General features: G+C 42.2%; 1 protein-coding gene across 1 annotated transcript in view; it reads right to left on the reverse strand.

The window, feature by feature from the left end:
• The window catches only part of PLXNA2 (plexin A2), a 272,967-nt gene extending 252,148 nt beyond the window's left edge, over nt 1-20,819 (reverse strand). The window contains exon 1 of the mRNA XM_075264212.1: nt 20,437-20,819. The gene's annotated coding sequence lies outside the window, so the exon portion shown is untranslated. The remainder of the gene's footprint in view (nt 1-20,436) is intronic.
• Between the last annotated feature and the right edge of the window lie 1,974 nt (nt 20,820-22,793).

Genomic DNA, 22,793 nt, shown 5'->3' on the forward strand with positions numbered 1-22,793 from the left:
GGAGATCTGGCAGCAAGCACACGGACCCCATTATAGTCTATGGGGTCAATGTGCTTTTACTGCACACCGCTTCCAGTTGCGTTCGGTATTCCGTTCAGGGAGTCCTCATGCGGACTCCCCCGGACGGAATTCAAACGCAGATGTGAACGAGGTCTTAGACGCCGCATTTCTTTCCGTGGCTTTCAGCTGTCGGTAAACCACAGCATTTAAGCAATGTGCGGCCTTAAAAAAAAACTGTGCCACTTTTCCAATGTGAAATACTTGAAAAACAACACTGGATATTCCTGCTTAGCGGAGTTAGTATGGCTAGGTAACTAGGGACAAACTGGACAAAAAACCTACCGAAATTCTTACAGTAAAGAAAGATACTGTACCCACTGCATAATGAAACAGATTCAGATTTGTTCTGCTCCTTACAATTGTTAAGCCCTTTGACGTCAGTGAATGTAATTATTCGATTTTTACGTTAATTTTTTACATTTTTTTGTAATGGAAGCCGGAACCAGGAATTTGTTTCCTCTGGTGTTCAGATATTATTGTTCTTACAATGGAGACTAGAAAGAGCTCTAAAAACATTTTCAGAATATTTACATAAAACATCTATTTTTTTCTGTTTCTGTTATGACACAATTTTTTGTAATTGTAAAAATTGTATAAAACTAAAGTGACAAAAAAGCTCATGTAAATATAATGTTAGGCTAAGGCCTCACACAGCAAATTCCTGCAAAAAACCCCCACTGCATTGCGTTACGAAGACTCCAACACAGATGTGAACCTAGCCTAAGTGAGTGGGAGTGACATTGTGCAGTTAAAGTGTTTTCCCCATATACTTAGTAGGCGAAGACAAAATGCAGAGAAAAACACAGCACAAACTGAATACAAAAACGTTGTGGAAAAAATACAATGTATTTTCACTGTACTTTTTTCGGCATTTTTTTTTAGCTGCAGGCCTTAGCCAAAGGGATGCGAACAAAAACAGAACTTGTCCATTCCCTGCACCATGTCAGATCTGACTCTCAGCGGTGTACAATACGTAGCTAAACAGCAGTCACAATGTCGGAACAAAGCTTGGATAAATGAACACATTTTCAAACCAACTTTTAATGTCCATTTAGTGTCAAACAACCGTCTTGAGACAAAGCAGAGCATTTTTTCCGCGTTGCGGCTGTCAGTGAAACATTTCATTTCAGAATCTGTGTCTACAATGCAGTGATTTACATAACATATTCAATGGAAGGAGTGGCCCTGCGATAAGATCACCGCCTCTGGAATGAAATCTAGTTAACCCGCTTATGTGTCAGCTCCAGGTGACCTTAGCAAATTCACTTTACTCCCTGAGCCTCAGGCCCAAACAGTGTAATCTCTATGAAACAGGGAGGCCTGGTACGCCACATTCTACATATGTATGCAACATGAAAATACCACACTTCAGGAAGAAATGTCATATATCTGTCTTATTGGCACTTGCAGCAATGTTCGTGTTATTTTTTTTTATGAAACGCAGACTAAGCGTCTCAGGAAACCACTGTCTGAGACCAACAGGATTACGAGGGAAGAAACCTCTGTTCACTGGGCATTACCTCAGCCGATAAAATGGCTGAGAAACTGAGTAAATTCCCAGCTGCAGGAGTGCTCCATTCACCTAGTGTCGCTCTCACTAAACCTATGTGTGTGTGTATACAGTATATATATATATATATATATATATATATATATATATATATATATATATATATATATACTGTATACACACACACATAGGTTTATATATATATATTGTATATAAGTACTTAGTGACTAGTGGTGGAGAATTTCTTCTCTAAACAAAAAGAATTGAGTGCCACTGCTTTAATAGCAGAGACACATTGAACACGGAGTCTGATCTGCAGGCAGACGGTTATAGAGCAGAGGAGATAAGCACATTGATACTCATGTAAACCTCTGCTCATTCTATTCTTAGGAGTCCAGTGGGTGGTTCTAATCAGTGACTGGCAGCAGCTGCCTATGAAGATAGACTGTGTAATGAACTCCCAAGGACAGAAAGTGAAGAGTCCAACACTCAGAACCCACAGATCAGCTGCTCCAGAACAGCGTGGCCCCCTTAATGTTTAAGTGTGGGGAGCCGTGCTGCTAACTCGCAACATATACTGTTTTCGTGGTTTGAGGTACTTCAGGGCTATCCCTTTGAAGTCTATGGGGCAGCAGTAACTAAAGTTGCCGTCACAGTTTATACGGTGGGTGACCTGCACAGCTCTCACATATAAACATTACTGGGAGTCGTGCTGTCCCAGAACAAAAGTGATGGTCCCGGATGTCAGACCCTTGCAGATTTAATATCAAGAACAGTTTGAATCAGGGCCAGTGAGCCTAAAGATGTGTTCCTGTAGCCTACAAAAAATAAAGAATAATATAATAATAAATTTTATTTATATAGCGCCAACATATTCCGCAGCGCTGTACAATTTGTAGGGTTCAAATACAGACAGAAAGATACATTACAAAGAAAGTCATTTCACACAATGGGACTGAGCACCCTGCTCGCAAGAGCTTACAATCTATGAGCGTGGGAGGTTCTGATAATAGAGGATGTAAGTGTTAGGTCATTGAGTGAACGGACAGTGTGGACTGGACAGTAGACAGAGATGAGGGAGGAAATGTAGGGAGGTGCGGCATTATGGAGAGCCTTGTGAATGAGGGTGAAAACTTTATATTTTATTCTATAATGAATAGGCAGCCAATGTAGAGACTGGCACAGACCCGAGGCATCGCTGTCTAGACTGATAGAAGAGCCAGGCCGCTGCATTCAGAATAGATTGTAGAGGGGAGAGTTTAGTAAGGGAAAGACCTAGGTGGGGTAAAATTTCAGCCTTAACTACAAAAGTTCTGCTATAACCTACTAATGCCATTGACTAATGCATTTAATTGGGTTTTCCGAGATTTTTTTTTTGTGCTGAAGTGAATTTTTCTAATGGAGACCACATAAAAATGTTCTACGCTTCTGCAGAAATGTGTGAGCAATACGGTCTCTTTTACAATCAAGTTACTTCCTTAACAGTCCTGAACAGATCCTGAAAATATTAGAAAATGGTAAAAATGGTCCAAACACATATGGGTACCTAGTTATGCATTTTCATTCATATAACAAGCATTTCCTGCCTTTAGCTACATTTTCTTAGTCCCAAAAAAAAGCCCTTTAAGGCTCCTTTCACACTACTGAAGTCCATTACTGTTATCCATCATAGGATCAGAGCAACAGACTAAAACGCCAAGAGAAAGACTGGTGCTGCAGCTACAACCTTTTCTTCCGTTATTAAAGTAAACATACATGATGGAAATAACCCTCCATCATGTTTTTTACATTTCAGTGAAGGGCGGCGTATACAAACGGAGGGTGATCTGTCTGCATCAGTCATTCGATCAGCGTTTAAGTCTGTTGCTGTGATCCTATGACAGATGGCAGCAATAGGTTTCAATAAGAGCATTGTGAATGTATCCTTAGAAAGATCTAATGCTACCTAAGCACAACCACATCTCCCCCTTGAGCCTGTTGAATTAACTATTGAAAATGTGTTGCCAAAAGAAGAACTGACAGTACATATTTCCCAATTGTATCTCTGGTAAAGAATAAAGGGATTTTATTTATGAAAGACATTGACTATCCTACACAGAAATTTTACATATATAACACCAAAGACTCCTAATACGAACAGCTTAGCATAATAGGCCCATGTCACCAGGTCACATAATAGTAAGAGGTCTCTCAAAACGTAGGCCAAAGACCATCCGGTACCAGACACCAGAGACTGAGAGGGAAAAGATTCTGCACATCTTCATTCACGCCATTGTCTAATTTACAGAGTGTTAAGTGCTAATTGTTAATTTTGCAATTAGTAAGAGTGGTAGTTTTTAGAATTAGCAGTTCACACCCTTTTGTAAAAGAGCCAAGTGATTTAGAGGTGAGCTGCAGAATAGCACTAGACTCCCATTCACACTTAGGTGTTAGTAGCTGTAGCAATTTTATCTTTTCTGAGTCAAAGGTCAACAAGAAATGGTAGGAGTAGTTCAGATCCATGCGTTTTCCACATGAATAGCACCTACTTGTATATAGTGTACCTACAATCATCCAAGATGGGAGACCCTATGTACATTAGACAGTCCAATGCTCCTGCCAAAATCATTGGACTTGGCCGCCTTTTATCTTCAGGGGACAATCCTAGTTATACTTCTTTACCAATCCACCAAAGAAAAAAATGTTTCCTCACTTCACTGTGATGGGCTCTTCTCCCATCTTCACAGAAGATTTACGAGTGTAACGGCTCTTATGTACCAATGAACATACCAGCACGCCACCATGTCCTTGCCTAAAGGAAATGTATTCTACCATGATCCAATTGCTAGGACCCAAGATGTTTCAGTTTTCAACTCGATCATTGGAGATTGGCAATATTTTATAGTTATCGTTTTATAGAATATCATATAAAAGGAAAGTGTTGATGAAAATACAGTCATATCTGTATAGAGCATGCAATAGGGCAGGAGTGGTGAGCAGATTGTTATATCATTTTCTGGGAAAAGATTCTGCAGAATCTGTCATTCATCATTTTCTCATTCTGGACTTAGATAGGACTGCCCACTGGACCCCTACATCCAGATTGCAGGTTCCCTAACCAGTACTAGTTGGCAGACATATTCTTTTCTCAGCATTAATGGTGCTTTAAGTGTCACTTCTTCATATAAGGCACCTAGATTTACTAAAGGGAACATTATAAGACATCAAGTATTCCGTTTATTGGGCTAGACAATGACTAGCCAAGTTTATGGTGTGGTGTTCCACTCATGAAGGGCACAAATGTGAGCTAGAATTGTGAACTGTATTTTGCACTGGCACAGATGTTGGGCTATTTCTTGTAGTACTGTATATGCCATATGCATGAAGGACTCCAATGAATGTTCTCTTTGTCAGGAACTAAAGATATTCCACCCTGGAAAGGAAAATCCTAAGAATAAATAGATGATAAAACATTGGAGGAGAAACAGCAGAAGAATAATTGCTTTCACAAGAATATAGGGAACATCGGAGCTCTCTAAAAATAGATTGTGAGCTCTTGTACAGCTGTAGACAACAACAGATTGCTGGAAAAACAAGTCTGCATTTCTTGCATACTTCCAATGAGCTCTAAATAAATATCAAGCAATATGTACCGACACGGAAGAAATCCATCTGTGCATTTCTAACAGGAGCTGTACTTTATGAATATCTCTACACATTCCCAGGAGGCTGCAAGGTGTCGGCATTATCTCTTCAATCCTGTCATATCCCCTGCTTTGTATTGAGAACACGGATGTGTGAGGCTGGTCTGACCTGAGACTGACCCTCCCCAGTCAGATCCATCACCATAAACCAACACTGGCCACCTTTTACTTTTCCTGTACAAGGGCTGGCCTACAGGATCTGCTTTCCTTTTCTGAAATGAAGGATGTGCTGTAATATCGCCAGGCCTGTGCTTTTATAAGAAGCGAGGGACTTGCTGCCTATACCAAATACAGATATATCTACACGGATAGATAAAATACCTCACATGCCCTCACATGTAATAATCAATAGCCTAACTAATTCATGACATATACTGTAATCTGGCATTCACCACCTGAGACACAGATGAGAATAGATATGAGATGACGATAGATAGATAGATAGATAGATAGATAGATAGATAGATAGATAAAAAAAAAATGGCTGACAGTAATGGTCATTCAGTAGCAGTAAAGCTCCTAGTTAGTAATTAAAGTAGATATGTAACAAAGCATGTATCCTATTAATTATACAATATAGATAATTGTATAATATAATGCAAAATAAATCATTCTATTTGAAGGAGTCAGTAAATGTTTTCGACCCCACCCAAAATTGGCCCCAACTCCTGCCACAGCCCTTGAAAGACAATAGACTGATAGATGGTTACAAAACAAACAAACAGAAAGATAAACAGCCAGCCAGATACATAGACAGATAAACAACATAAAATAACAAACACAAGATGGGAGAACTGATTATATACTGTTCCTTTTTATAGTCCTGACTAGTAAGATTCTGGATTATTCCTTAGTATACACATATATGTAGTACTGCTACGTTTGATGATACATAACCAGTGTTCAGCTGCATCTGCATATAAATAAGTTAGTATATATGCTGTAGCAAAGCCATTTTTGCAATGTTAAGGGCTAGAATATTCAAGGTATAAACTCTCACCAATGCAGTGTTGATGCTGAACAATATAGCTCAAGAGGTGTGCAAGATGCTGCAGATAGTGACTATGGTAAAGTCAATACGTAAGAGGCTCAGATAATATTAATAATGAATTTCAATTGAAAATGTCAAGATTGTTTCTGTGGTAGTGCATGACATTGAGTTCCTGTAGTGTGAACAATGAAGCGCTTATCATACAATGTGGAAGGCACAGAAAAGCTTTAAGCAAATTGCTTCTCCCGCAGCCTCCCGTGTTCTGACCTCTCTGCCCGACTCAATTTGACTACATTTGAATGTACTGTACCATTAACAGGAACCGGCCACATCCCTCATCCATCTACAGTATAATCTCATTTATCATCTACTTCTAAAAGGGACATTGGGCCAAAGGTGGCCAATTCCTGATTTTGGTGAGATCAGATGACCATTTAATGGAAAGTGGTCCTCCTGATAGCCAGATCGCTCGACTACCCAATGCAGTCAGAATGTGCTTTTGTACTCAATACAGAAAGATAGCCACTATCTGTGAACAAAAGGATCAGACATATTAAATCCAACAACCTCATCCTTCTATCTACTCTGAAATCTGTATTCAGCTCGCAAATATCTAATTTGTATGGCCAGCTTTATAGATGAAAACTGCCTAAAAAATGGCTTTCAGCAGTAAAGTGGTTAGCACTGCTGACTAACTTGCTCTGCAGCACTGGGGCCCTGAATCTGAATCCAGCTAAGGGCACCATGTGCATTGCGTTTGTATGTTCTCCCTGTACTTGTATGGGTTTCTTACAGGTACTCTACTTTCTTCTCACATACCATAAACAAACTGATAGGTTCATTTGAAATTTAGACTGTGAACCCCAATTTGGAACATGGATCGATTTAAAGAGTTTTCGTGAAAAAGTGCAAGGTCTTGCTAAGCAGTCTGTTCTATGACTATATAAGCCTGGTGTCCTATCATGGTGTCTTTTCAGTTTTTCTGCTACTAATATCACAATTATAGCTGCAGCACATTTTAGATTTCTCTCTCAGGCAGGGTGTGTGTAAAATAAGGAGCAGTCTGCCCCATTCCCTATCCATTACTGGTACGGTTCTGTCATGCTGCCAAGAGTAACTGTACAACAGAAAACAAATAGCTGAGAAAAGCCCAAGTTACCACAATATAGCAGTTTCAGCGCCATCGACTGTATTCTAAGATATCCTTGTACTGTCAGAGGGGGCATTCCTTACCACACAGCGATGGCGCTGAGCTGTAAGGAAGCCGCCCAGTACAAGAGTTTGAATGAAATTATTTTGTAGTTATTCGGGGTTATCTTTGTCTGATATTCAAATTTGTTTGATAATCTGAAACATTTAAGGCCCCATTCACACGGGGGCGCGGAAGGGTGCGGCGCCCCCGTGTGAAGGGTGCGGCTTTTCCCTCTGGAGTAGGCTCAAATGAATTGACTGATCCCGGAGGATGCTGCCGCCAGGCAGACACCGCGGCTCAACGATCCGCGGAATCCGCCTGAAGAAAGGGCAGCTTTCGTTTACATAGATTAAAAAAAAGGAGGCAAATACTTTTTTTTTAATCTATGTAAACGAATGTGGCATATTCTCTATTGTTAGTAATATTATATATTTAACAATATGTCTATGAAAAATATACATCTCTCTGTATGATTCTCTGTAGACACAGATATACATCAGAATATATACAGTACATCACTATATACCGTAGACACTGTAGACTCTGTAGACACAAAGGTAACACACTTAGAAGGTACACACTTCTTAAACACTTCTATCCCAAAGAGCAGCTCCCTTATCCTCTAAGGATTACCTGCAGTGTTGTAAGAGCTAGGCCTAGTGAGCAGCTATATTTACGAGGCATACCTTTAGAACGTAGCATCACAGCAAGAACTAGAAAGTTACTTTAGTGATGCAGAAAACCCCTGACCATACAAGGAGAAACTGTGATGGTAAATGTCAAATCCAGACATATAGCAGGACAACAGGTTGTACAGATACCTACAGTATCATTCCCATTTATGGAAGGAATACAGCAAGACCATACATATATAAAAGACCATATATACAAGACCAGAGATTTATATACCGTATATATAATCTTTCGAAACAGGTTAGAGGGGCAAAATATGGGAAAATTTGCCTAAAAGTAAGAAATGGTATATAAAATTTTTTAAAACGCATTTGCCATTAAAATTCCCCTGTCTCACCAGGGCTGGTCCTCTGGTATTTTAGTATTTTATACCATCTCCCCCTTACAGCCAAACTCCATAAAATCCAGGACAACACCTTTAAGAGAAAACATACAATTAAGAACATTGAATTTTTGACTTTTTTTAAGACCCTTCTTCTCCAAATGTTGTCGCCACTACCATGTAATATCAGCACGGTCTATATCACTAAAGCATGGTTGATTGTTTGCATCTAGTACAGTGCACAGTGTTTATCCAGTCAATGCCTGTGGGCATAAATAAAACTATAATGCAATGTGTGGTACTCAAAGACACTACTTTATCTGGTAATCTCATTACAAACTAGATATCAATAGTCATGAATCAAACAGCCCAGACTTCTCTCCATCTAGCTAATGCTTTCCACAGCATCACACCTTGACTGTACAGCAACTTACAAAGCAGACCGCTTAGCCTGTTATACAATGTAGGAGATACACCAATGGATCATGGGTGTAATACTCATAGAATTAAGAATTCTAACTTCAACATCTAGGAAAAAAGCTAAGGACCCATGTTACAGAAACACAGCGTTTTTCCTGCTGTGGAAATGCAGCCGACAAATACACTGCGTTTTACAGTACCAGCAAATTGAATAAGATTATGGCTAATACCATCCATACATTGTGGGAAAAAAAAAATGTTATAGAAGAGCAGTGTTTATGCACTTTTCCCCTGCGGACTTTCTGCTTCCATTATAGCTTTAGGGAAACCACCAGCATTTCTGTAGGTATAATTGACATGCTGCAATTTCCAAAAATGCAACAGTTTTGGAAATGACAGCATTTTCACTACGTGTATTTTTCTGCAATGTGTGGATGGGCTTCGCTAGATGGGATTATACCACGTGGGTTCCCCTTTTCTGACTGTTGCATTTTACATTACCTGCAAAGCGGATGGGATTTTGGCCAATCTCATCCACACATTGCAGAAAAAAAAAATTGCAGCGGAAATGCTGTGATTTCAAAAACACTTGCATTTTTGTAAATCGCAGCATGTGAATTATATATGCAGAAACACTGTTGTTTTCCGTATAGGTATAATAGATGCAAAAAGTCCACAGAGGAAAACTCTGTGGACTTTCTTTAAAAAACGCTGTGGAAAAAGTGAGACGCATTTCCACTGCGTTTTTTGCAGCAAAACGCTGGAAGGGCCTTGGCCTAAAGGAGTTTCCCATAATTGACATTTATCACTTATTCACAGGAAAGGAAGCGTCCATCAGTCCTGTAAATAGAGAATGTAGCGGTAAGGTGCATGCTTGATAGATAATAGTGATTGGTGAGGGTCTTAGCAGTGGTGCCCTCAGATATCAATGATGATGTCAAGTACATCATATACCGTATTTTTCGGACTATAAGACGCACTTTTTTTCCCCAAAATTTTTGGGGAAAAGAAGGGTGCGTCTTATAGTCTGAAGGTGGCGCCTGGCATCCGCTGTAATAGAAAGGCGGAAGCCGGCAAGTGATAGACGCCATTACAGGTGCCGGGGCCTGAGACATCGCTGCGCTCCTCTGCCCTGTATGAAGCCAGCAGCGGCAGGGGCTCCTCCGTCCCCCCGCTGCTGGCTTCATGAAGGGCAGAGGATCATAGCGATGTCTCAGGCCCCGGCGTCTATCCCTCCCCGGCATCCGCCTCTCTAGTACAGCGGATGCCGGGTCAGTATCCGTGGCCCCTTCTCCCCCGGGGCCGGTCCCCACCGGCCCCGTACCTGTAAAGTTGCAGGCCGGCTCCTGCGCGGCGATATCGCAGGAGCCGACCTGTCCGGGTGACAGCCGGGAGCCTAATGAGGCTCCCCGGCCTGTCACTGCTGTATTAGTATTGCGGCTGGTCTCTATGACCAGCCGCCGTAATACTAATATACAGAATGTCCCATAGACGGCAATACAGTTGTATTGCCGTCTATGGGACTTGCGATCAAGTGACCGCAGGTTCAAGCCCCCGGGGGGGAATAAAATAGTAAAAAAAAAAAAAAGCTTTAAAAATATGAAATAAATAAAAGTTCTAAATCACCTCCTGTTTTTTTTTCAATACAAGGTGATCTAAGCAATAGATATCCCCCAAAATGGTATAACTAAAAAGTACAGCTGGCCCCGCAAAAAAAAACGCTCTATGCATCCCCGTACAGCTGCTGGGTCACCTGTCAATGTGGCCTTGCAGCTGTTGCAAAACTACAACTCCCATATATTAAATATTTTACCAGTTTTTGCTTCAAAATTTTTTTTCCCTATTTTCCTCCTCTAAAACCTAGGTGCGTCTTATAGTCCGAAAAATACGGTACATGAGTGTACAGTGGAGATGCTTCCGTGTATATCATGTGACCACTGTGATCACTGAATAGCCACAGCAGCCATGGCAAATGTTTGTGACATCATCCCTGCAGGCAGCGCTATGTGTGGAGTCATGCAGTCATGGCTTATTTTGGAGTCAGAGTCAGGAAAAAAGTTGCAAAATAAAATTGATAATTTAAATTATAATATTCAATGTTGTACAATTAATTAGATGCATAGTTTTTTGCACATTTACATGAAGTTACTAGCGCTCTCAGGAATTAGATGAGTTTTACTGCGTCTGTCTGACCATGGTTGTTAGCCAGTTATGAAGGAGTCAAGTTGGAGTAAGGCTGTGGGAAAACAGAACCAAAGTCTGTGCTGTGGCCTTCTGACTCCACAGCCGTTCTGAAAGACTAAATGTGTAAGAGGCAATAGTCATTTTTTGATTTCTGCTATTTCATCCTCTTTTTTTATAATCCCGGACAACCCCTTTAAGGCTCTTGTAAAAATAATGCTCAAACATTTTCATTTGGTAAAAATCTGAGAAGAAAACTGCTGCTGAGCCCAGTGACAACTCCTTTTATACTGAGATCAGTTCACTACTACAAGAAATGTACAACAAAAGGTTAATTTAAACGGTACCACGCAAACATGGGCATCTTTCCTGACGTCTTGTAGCAGGTGTGTCTGGCATCAAGCTCCCACTCTGTCCTCCATAGTGTCTTCACATCTGCACTAAACAAAGACCTTGCAGAGAGAGCACCTGTTGTACTACTCTGGAGGGGGTGCAGGGGGGTTACCATAGGCCTCCGGCTGTCCATCATACTCACACAAAAAGAGGCCTATTTGTCAGGCCGATGAAGGCTGCTTCTTCATGGAGCGCAATGGCTATAAACTATTGAGTCAGAAGATCATAAGGCCACTATTAAAGCTTCCAACCATTGTTGTGATGGGAAATAGCAGAATATTAATGAGATGGTGCCATAAAGGAGAACATGAGCGTTGTACTTCTCTATACACCTTCACTTAGGGTGATGGGACTGTACAGGAGCTACAACATACATAATCCCTAAGGACTTTATTAACTATTATCACTTTACCTGAGCAGCCATTATAAATCTGATCCCAAAATCCACAAAATCCAGGCATGGATTAGAAAACCTAAAGAATAAATTTATGGGTTTAGCCAAATAAGTAAAAGCTAATTCCAAATAACATATTGCCCCTAACCCTATGTTCTGATGGCTCCTTATAAAAAGACCATTAAAAACTAGGCTTGTGTTACACAGAAGTCATATAACAGAGGGGCAACACAGTGGCTCGGTGGTTAGCACTGCATCCATGCAGTGCTGGAGTCCTGGGTTTGAATCCTGCCAGAAACAGCATCTGCAAGGAGTTTGTATGTTCTCCCCGTGTTTGCATGGATTTCCTTCCATTCTACAAAGATAAAAAATGTACATTGTGATCCCTATATGGGGCTCACAATCTACAATAAAAGAAAAAAAAAGTCATATAACAGTGCCAGGGCCTTATACATGCTGCCTGCAATTGTTCACCATGTTAGCCTGTTAAACAGACTACATGACAAGCTTTGCTGTAGTAGTGTCTGCAAATGTAGAATAGCAAACACTCTACATCTACATGTACAGAGCTTACACATAAGATATAAGCCTGTAATAGAAGGCTACAGTGTATCCCACCATACAAATATAACGTGGGCTCGCATTATACATTGCCCATAGGCTCTCATTGTAAAAAAACTATTGTAAAAATAAATGTATACTGCACAGTATACCTTTCCAGACTACATTTCTGTGCTTTCCTATATGGTAAAGTAAAGGTGTGCTAGCACATATTAGTCTGAGAGTGAACATAAGGATACAAATTTGGCCTCCCTTGGGTGCATGGAGGCATAAGGTGACATTTGGCTTATGCAAGGGACGCTTTCTACTTGTAGTGTACGGTAAGTTTAGCCTTTAGTCTTCATCAGATAAATGTAGCCTTTTGGCTATGTTTGTCGTGGAAACCGGGGGGGCTCTTTCCCAGCATATATGCTAAAGGTAGGCTCTAAACGTGATGTGAACAAAGGTACTAGGTGGTACATGGCTGGATGTGATGTCACGCACTTCGCATCTTTGAGGTCTATTACCAAATCATAAAACAGCATGTGTTTGCAATGTGAGATGGCGCAGACTGAACACCTTATGATAAAGAATCTGTAGGTACAGTATAACAATTGAGAGAAACATGACAATGAAACTACTAGAAGTCATACAGGCCATGTTCCCCTCCTTATGTACAGTATAGTATCTTTATTATTTCTATAACCAGCACAGAGTCACAGATTTATAGAGTGCTGGTTACAGAAATAATGTCTATAATACAGACACTATCATAAAGGGAGGCAGAGCAGCTGAACATTTCCCTGAGATGAATTCTAGATGTCTCATAATGTGGGCCCACGTGCCATGCCCGCTGCTCTAGTAATAGGCTAGAGCTGCCAACCCTGCCACTGTCTACAATGCAGATACTGACAGCAGATGTAGACCCCTTGGCTTTTTTGTTCCTGATAGTTTAATGAAAGGCACCCTACTTGACCTACTATATTCCTGACAGATATAAGAAATGACACAAGCTTTGTGGAACATTACATTAATTCACAGTACTAAGGTATGAATGAATTAACATGGCTGCCTGACCAGCTCCTAGAGTCTTTCTCATGTACTATTGGGTACAATGGATATACGGCATATGGTGCACATTATCAGCATGTCAATCTATGTTATCTAACATGTCCCGGGTACTAATAACCATTTATTCACTAAACTGCCCTAAACTGTAGGGGAGAGTTACTAATGATAATGATATGATAATGATGATAAATCTAGTACAGCTTTATACTGTTTAGTCTATCTAGTATTTGGTTCCCGTTGTGTCTGAATTTTGGCATAATTCTGGTGCACACGGTCACACTTTTTTCTGGTAAGCGCTGCCCTTTGTCAAACAAGAAAGAAAAAAGTGTCCAAAACATATAATAAATGTTCGGCAAGGCAACGCACACCATTTTTTGCACAAATTTAGACAGGATTCTTGTGCATTCACACGGAGTATGACCTGGCACGTATACGCCGTGTGAGATTTTGAGCTCCGTATACGCTCCCATTGATTTCAATGGGAGTTAGTCTCGTATACGCCGCGTTATTTTGCGGCCGTGATTTTGCGGCTGCAAAATAACGTGGCGTATACAATCCAGGCTCCCATTGAAATCAATGGGAGTTAACGGCGCTCTAAATCTCACACGGCGTATACGTGCCAGGTCACGCGGCACGTTACTCCGTGTGAATGCACCCTTGACTTATAAATCTAGCCCAATATACCTGCCCTTTGTAGCTGATGGTATTGTCTATTTTTCCTTCATTTCAATATAAGTAACATCAGTTCCAGCAAGCAGTCATACCGACCTATTAACATATATATATGACTGCCTTATGTCTACCTACAAATGACATCTGGACTGTCCCAAAAGAACTAAGATTTTGGCTTTGAATATGATTCAGTAACATATGTATTAGCTACAGCATTGCTTTCCAAGGTTTTACATAAATTAGGACAAATAACTACTTGGCAGCTGCCAACATCAATAGAAAAGCGAGGAATACTACCCATTAAAGTGGGAGACCTTATGTAAGAGAGGGGGGTCTACAGGGAATACTGTCCATCCAATATGGGAATCACATATATGTATATACACATATGTATAGAGATACATTCATCCATCCATCCATCCATCCATCCACATCTACAGTGAGGAATAACTATACATGAGACTGGTGATACTAAGTGCATGTGTATCCCCTAGTTAAGGAATGGGGGGGAGTTCCAGCCTAGTGGTACAGGCGTCCCTCAAGCAGCCCATAGGAAAGTACATGACAATACAGAATCACTTTTTCCAAAAGGATAACAGATTTATTTCAAGATCTTCTCCACAGAAAAGCACAATGGTTACAAGTGGAACTCAAACAGGCGCAAAACAATCCACATGTCAATACAGGTGGGCTCTGGTGGCTCCACACAATCCTATTACAGGTCAGGGCCCAAGCACTATACACATACACTGGCACCACTACAGCACATATAAACTCAACTCTCTTGGCTAAAGGGCGTATATACTTTATGTTGGAAATATTTCCCCGACCTAATGTGGTAACATGACATCTTTATGCTTAAGCACTCCCATGGTATCTAGGCTTGTGCCTACTCCAGCGCCATGTTGGGTGTTATATGTACAGAGGAGACCCATCAGACCATACACAATACAGTCATATATATTAACAGTCATATCAACAGTCATATATATAACAATTACAGGCACACTCAAGAACCACCAGGTTCTAGTTCACACTGCATACAATTTATAAAGAATACAGAACCCTTTCAGTTTCTATGGAGGCATCATCTGGCTCATTGTGAGCATTGAATATAGCAATAAAGGGATGCTGAACAAATGCTTCATTTGATACAATGCTGCCTGTATCTATTGCATCCCGTGTATACAGCCATGCTGCCTTTTATTCTCCATACATAGTGTCAGTCTGGCAACTGCTTTATCCCTGTGCACCTCCATCACATTTTACCACTGAGGGCAAAGGCTGAGTCTCAATGCCTTGGCTTGTTCATAAAAGCTTAGTGCTCTCTGCTTCTATATATTATACCTATATTTACACTATGCACGGTAAATGCTGCCATCTTTACAGGCGTGACACTTCTCTTTGTCTATAGGCTCTACATGTCTGCACATGTCACCATTAGCTGATGTTATCGGATCTATATTGAATATCTGCTATTTATTCAAGGCGGCTGAATCATAGCAAGTAGTTCCAGTACTAAGACTGCCATGAGGAATGAGCCCTGTCCAATTGTACTGTATACAATGTAATCCCATCGAAATGAATCAATATATTGGCTATAGTAGGGTCACCACACATCTATCACATTTGTACAAGACTGGCCCTACAACCACTGAAGATACATACCTATAAGATGGATTCATATGTTAGAAGCCTAACTGATCTAATGCTGATCTCACTCCTGGTAGTCTAACTGGTTAACAGAACAGCTTTCCTGTAAGATTTGTGACCTGTCACTATACTGTATGTTCACTGCAGCTCCTTCACATGGGACATATCAGCATTTGTAATGTCTACTCCTGAATGCATGTTGTTGAATTGGCCATTCCCTACTTTAAGTCCCCATCTCCGGAGGACATTCAGTCCTAGTCTCTCACAATCATAGCTGTACCCCATCCACAAACAGCGCCCCTTCTATCCAAGTTCTGCTCCAACTTGGCAGTCAGTGGTGAGACTGGTTTAGTGAAGGTGTGCAGAATATCAGCTGTGGGTCGTACTTTCTTGGCAGCTAGTACGTTTATACCAACAAGCTAAATATGATTTGTGCCCATCTGTACTCGGCAAGTGTCAGAAGGATCACAGAGCTGAACATGACAAGTGACAGCCAAGGGGCTCTAGGGCTATGTTGACTGTGACACACCTTAAAAAGGTATGTGCTGCTGAATAGATGTGATCAGGTGTGTCTGGAATAAACACATTGCACAGAATATATTCTCTTTTCTCACTCACAACCTGCCAAAGTAAAAGCCAAAGCAAAGACTTCAAACCCAGCAGTGATTGTATCTACTGGCAAGTAAGAAATGACCAGTAAGCCAGTAACATCATCAACCCATAGGCTATGGCAGGAATGGAGGTCCTGTGCTGCAGACATATTGTAAGAGCTGCCTGCCTGCCTGTCTGCTATGTCAGGCTGATGAAGCCCTCGGCATCTGATTGGTATCCTGAACTGCCCAGTCACTTGCAAGAAAAACTGCTCCCTCTGCTGGTCATAGTCCAAAAAGAAGAAACATGGATCAGATGGTGTCATGAACTGAAAGAAACAGCAAGGTTAATCCTCCATGATCACTAAACGACAAGATGTCTGGGGATGTTTTTGGAAGGTGAAGAGTTAAACGCTACACTAGTCTCCAGAAAGATATATACATTTCAGTTTGTGCAAAGATTTACATTGTACCTCAGTATCCTTCTCCTTCTAGTCTTATTTTATTTCCATGTTGAATGAGAAAGACATGTCCTATAAAATAAGCATTTCATTACCACTCCGCAAAAACCATATTAGAGCTATCAATGTTTATACTAGAAAAATGGGGGTTGTTTGCTAGATGGCCTGCGCTCCTATCACCCTCAGATCATAAATACAAGCAAGTACCTTTCACAACTATTCGGAAAAAGCATCTAGACCTTCAGACTAGCCATGCTTCATTGCAGCAGTCACTATGTGTCATTATGGTAAAGCAGAAAACACTATACAAGTAGTCCATAGCACACGACTATAGAAAGATGTAGAGTATCATAGCCTACCTGTTACTGCACAGGAGCACATAGCGCTGCCATAAGAGCACAGTGTCACATTAAGGGCATTATTGGTTCACTGCAAATTGTCAGAAAGTATCCGCCAAATGTTTAAGTATTTATAAAAGCGAGAACTGCGATGACTGACATCTACAGTCCTGCCAAGCTACTAGGCTAAGCCAATGAATGTGACCTGTTCACAAGGCTTCATCCTTATCCACATCATAGACATAAATTGTGTATAGTTGTAAAACAGAGGTGAGCATACAGTGGTACAGAAAACTAGGGGTGCACATACAGTTTTAGGAGACCAATGAGTGTATAAATTATCTTCTAGTTTATCATGTACAGTGGTACGTCACCTGCGAGAGTCCCAGAACAATGACACTTGAGATCCCACTAGAAAAGCTTCTGGATCGCTGATCTAATCGTATCCAATGTCATCTACACTATCCTCTACTTAAACAATAGTTGTCTTTTACAGTATTATTACCAAAACTTGTCCAATTTACTGGCAGAGATCCGCCTCTACAGCAGTAGTAATACCCAATAGCTTCTAAACAATAGACTGCACATTACAACAGCCTAGGATGCCTGCACTGGATATCTGTAGCCTGCTAACAGAAATAGGATAGGATTTACTAGTCTCTTCATTCTCTTGGTAGCCATGAAATAGATTTGCAGGCACCCCAGCAAGCAACAAGCAATGCAAGCAATTCTGATAATGTTACACCAAAAAATTGCCATTACAGCCATTCCCTAATATTTTCTCATAAGTAGTTCCAAAGCAGGGAGCTGGCACCTCAAATGAATGGTACATGGGAACCTGAGAAACGCGTGAATATATGGACATATCCACTGGCGATGGTGCAAATGGGCCTTCAGACATAGCCAGACTAACATAAGCCTTAATCCACGCAAAACAAGTGTATGTGTTCTAAGCATGTGCCATCATATTAAATGCCACAAATATATATATTGGTATTATATATACACAGCTTCTTCTTGATCCTCCAGGTTCCAGACGGGCCCCGTTTGATACACCTTTCTAGCCTTCATGACCTGGCCCTCTGCACCTTTTTTGCACACTCCATGTGACAATACAAGGACCTCAACCATGTCCCGGTCCTTATTCTGCTGAATTGAACACTATGACAACCTAGTGCAGTAGGATCTCTATGAGAATCAATATTGCAAGACTAGGGTTTTTATTAATATTAAAACTTCTCCATGAAAACATCCATTAACCCTTTCTGTAAAATCCAAGCTGCACATTTGCTGATAAGAAGTTCTGCCATGCTGACAATCTGTTCACCTGCAATCCAACATCCTACTGAAGGTACACTACTAGCGAATACCACCAAAAGATTGGCTCTCCATATTTACAAGGCCTTGTTTGTTTTCTAATCTAGTGTTTGACTTCCTTCTCTAGTGATTGTAAAGAACCAGGGGAAAGGCTAGCCCTGTGCCAAGATGCAGAGGGCGGTGTGGTACCTTGCCTTACTGGTCTTCCTATACTTTCCTTCTGAAGAAGTCCTTGTCTGATGATCCCTGTGTGTTGCAGTAGGAGAGTATGTTCACATAGGATGCATAACGTGAACACCTTTTGCAATGGAAAATGTGCAACGTATTTGTGCATAGCATTATACATAAATAAATACAGACTCTCATGGAGATTGTATATTCCCCATTCTTGTGTAGGGGGTTTCCTCTAGGTACCCTGTACTTTCCAACAAAAAACACATTACATTTACTATGAAAGGTATAGGTGTATGAGACAGGAAAATAGGATTGTGATCCCCATAAAGGATTGAGGTGAGCGATAACCACCTGTATTCTGGGCTATGGAACATGTTAGAGCTATATAAACAATAGACAACAATAATGATAGTAAACAGTCTCCAGTAATATTACAGCATATAGTATTCACTAAGAACTAAGCTCTTTAAGTTATTTACTAACATACACTTGGATCGTAAATGAGAAATCTCCCATGTCCTCACCATCTATACCATGAAGATTTCACAGCCACCCTTCAGGCCATGGATGCCATTAGTAGTAATGGTAATTGAATGAGTTATTTGACTTTGGAAAAAAAAAATGCCAACTAAAGTGTGGTATAGGAAAGAGTCTCATATCTACACGGAAGATACCCGGGTATTCATAGATGGCCATGGCACACAGCACCAGTGTAATGCGCCTTTCCAGATGACAGCTGATCAATATTCTGGGTACATGTATGCATATTACAAGTGATTTCATTTACGATTCAACAGTGCGGCTCATCACTCAACTTAATATTCTCATTTAGAATTTTTTTTGGGGGGGACTTGCACAGCGCCTGGCTGTTCCAATGTGAGAGTGTGCACTGATGAGGTATCGCTGCGCTGGGTGAAGCGTGCACGCTCTTAATAGATGTGTATCTCACACATCATTTACACCGAAAAATGGGATGCCATATATTAATATTAAACAGAAAAATACAATCACACAATGGAAAGCAATCTGAATAGTGCTGGGTATGAGGCTTTTGTCTTAACCCCTTCCCTGCTGGAAGCGGATAATGGGGATACACTTACTGGCTAGCATTGTGTACTGCAGATCAGCATACCTACCATAGGTTCATAGTAGACAAGTTTTAATGTATGGATGCCCATATTATACCCATTAGAGCTGGCATGAGGCTCCAGGTGCATTATAAGGTGACAGAAGACACAAATACACATCTACAGGGATCTGGCACAAGTGGGTGAAGTCTGACAGCTCTTACCAGAACATTTTCCGCATGCCTGAGGTCACTGCCTCATGGGCAGCCTAAGGAGTTGGGTGACCCTCATTGCATCCATAAGTGAGGTTACCTAATGGACAGTAATGGTGTCAGGTCACTGCTAGTAGTCTTCATCTTCATCACCATCATCAGGTCAAGCCGGCGATCGTGAGGATTGCACAGCACCTGCAGTGCACTATTACCCACAATCCAGCACGGAGCAGCTGACAGCTCTGCCCGGGGGCTGGAGGGGTTAATGCAGCCGGTCGCCCGTCACACTTACTCACACATGTACATGGATGTAGGCTGGCACATCTGCTGATGGAGCGGGGGGCACATGGGGGCCGCGTCCCTGCAGAGGATGAGGGGAGAACACCCTGCTGCGCTTACGGGCAATACGCGCCTAACTCCTAGCTGCCAACCCCACAAGTCTGGCTGGTAGACTGCCAATGCCACCCTGCCCCTCTCCTGCCAGCACATGCACGGGGCTCACCTCATCACTGGCTGCCTCCCGCCGTCACAGGGGTAATCCACATGGGAGCCACCGAGGGTCCTCCACACTACAGCAGCTTCCCGGCTTGTCAGTATTAAGTATGTCCTCGGTGTGGCCGTGTCCCGCTGCCAGCTCCCGCCTCATGCCCTCCCGGGCGCTCTCCTCCGCCCGTACATGTGTGTCTATGGCTTGCGTGCTGTGCTCTGTGGCTGAGCTGTACAGTAGCTCTCTGCTCTGCTCTCCTCTCCTGCTTCCTTCACATGCGAGCGCAGAAACTCCCCCCATCCATATCCACACACAGTATCAGCAGCCACACTGCTGCCAGGGCCTGCCCCCCTCCATTACCGTGCACATCATTACCATACTGTCAGAGGGCAGCTTAACCCCTTCCTGCACCGCACAGTCATCTATACGTACACTAAGCTGTGCAGCACGGGCTCTATGGACAGATGGCAGCTTACTTCAGTTCTCCACGCAACACCTCAGACGGAAAATGGGCGACTATGTGACAAAATCCTGCATGTCGGGTCTATATGTCCAGTGTGGTCACATAAATGGCGGCCTGATACCTGTCACACCGGTCACACTAGGTCTATCCTAGGGAAATGGCGCACTGTGGTAATAAATACCATTCCCCAATTCATAGGCACTGTCCAGTGACATGTCTGTACCTAGTATCGCCTTGTGACGTCACAACCTGACGGTTATACAGTGATAAGTGGTGTTACATGAACGAGGCTCTACTCCTGGGCCAACCACCCTGTTTTACTAAGAGGTTCTCCAGCAGCTGTGTATTATACAGTACTGTGCCCCAACTGCTGCAGAACATGAACACTAAGCTGTTTCAGTGCTTTTATTAGAAAGTGGTAAGGTTTTTTTGGTACTATTCCGTTATCGGGCCAGCAGAGCTTATCAGCACCAGCATCGGGACAGCAGCAGTCAGCATTTCGGGAATGATATCCGAGGACTAACTGCTAGCCCGATGCTTGTGCCCAGCTCTCCTTCCATCTGCCCCGTACCCCTCTCTGGCCCGCCCCAAGGACTGACTGCTGGCCCGATGTTGGCGCCCTGTCTCTAGTAGCCAGTTCATCGATGCCTCCCTCCATCCTCCCAGTGCTGCCCCTCAGCTCTTCTTACATCTGTCCTGTACCCCCTCTACCCACCACTCGACTAGGCCTCATCTCGGCGCTTTCAATCTGGCCGTTCGCATTCAGGAGGAAAGAAAGACGCTTGCACTGGAAGTCATGGCCGGTACAGAGAACGGAGATTGGAAGGAAGAAAATAGCAAATACCGGGGCTCAATAAAGGGTCCTGAAAGTGGGGACGGAGATTCAGTGACACGCCGACCATAGTAATGGCGGGGAGCTATGGCGACCCAGAGGGACAAACTTCCTGCAGTGTCCTGGCGACTAGTAATGTCGGTCAAGCCTAGTCGTGTGGCGGGGAGAGGGGTACGGGGCAGATGGAAGGAGAGTTGGGCCAGAGAGCGGTACGGGGCAGATAGAAGGAGAGCTGGGCACTAGTATCGGGCCAGCAGTCAGTCCTCGGATGTCATTCCTGATGCTGACTGCTGCTGTCCCAATGCTGGTGCTGATAAGTTCTGCTGGCCCGATAACGGAATAGTACCGTTTTTTTTTTTATCAGTCAATAAATGGTAGACTGGCAGCTCCCCTATTCAAAAAGAAGATCTGCAGCAGCTGAGGCATTTATTGTAAAGCTATATGTACTATACAGTCTTCTGTATTACTACTGCCAGCTTCTTATACTAATACTTTAAGGGATTTTCCATCACAGGGGCTGATCAATGAAAATAACAGCAGTGCCGGATACATTATATGACAAGCAGCAGTGACGCCATTAACTGTAATGGGGCCCATTGGTTTCTATCTTAGTCTCCACATATTACTGGATGCTATGTGCTGCTCTGTTTTGTCTGAAATGTGTTTCAGAATCTGCAATGGAGGCTCCTAACGCAGGTGTGAACAGAGCCTATGTATGTACAGTGTAGGAGATGTGCTGGGCTTTAGTCTGGGTTTCCTGTCCCCTGTATAGTACATAGCACACATTGTGGTGTAATATAAGAGCCCATTCATCATCACCTGTTTGTCACTCAGTGCCCTATATCTAAGGTCGGTGCTGTTGGCCCACACCTCTGCTGTGGTCATATAAATATGGAGCCAGGTGTTTTCTATGTGCTTCTAGTTATTTATGTATTTTGCCCACTGTCAGACAGCTCTTTCAAGCAGCAGTAGTGTCTGTGAAGTGCGAAGAGCTGGTTCATGCCCCTTTGTCGCCAACACTCTGTGACCCAGGAGCCCCTTACATTTCAAAGCTTCTTCTTTGGAGGATGCAGATTG

Source organism: Leptodactylus fuscus, chromosome 2 (genome assembly GCF_031893055.1).
Source record: "Leptodactylus fuscus isolate aLepFus1 chromosome 2, aLepFus1.hap2, whole genome shotgun sequence".
NCBI lineage: Eukaryota > Metazoa > Chordata > Amphibia > Anura > Leptodactylidae > Leptodactylus > Leptodactylus fuscus.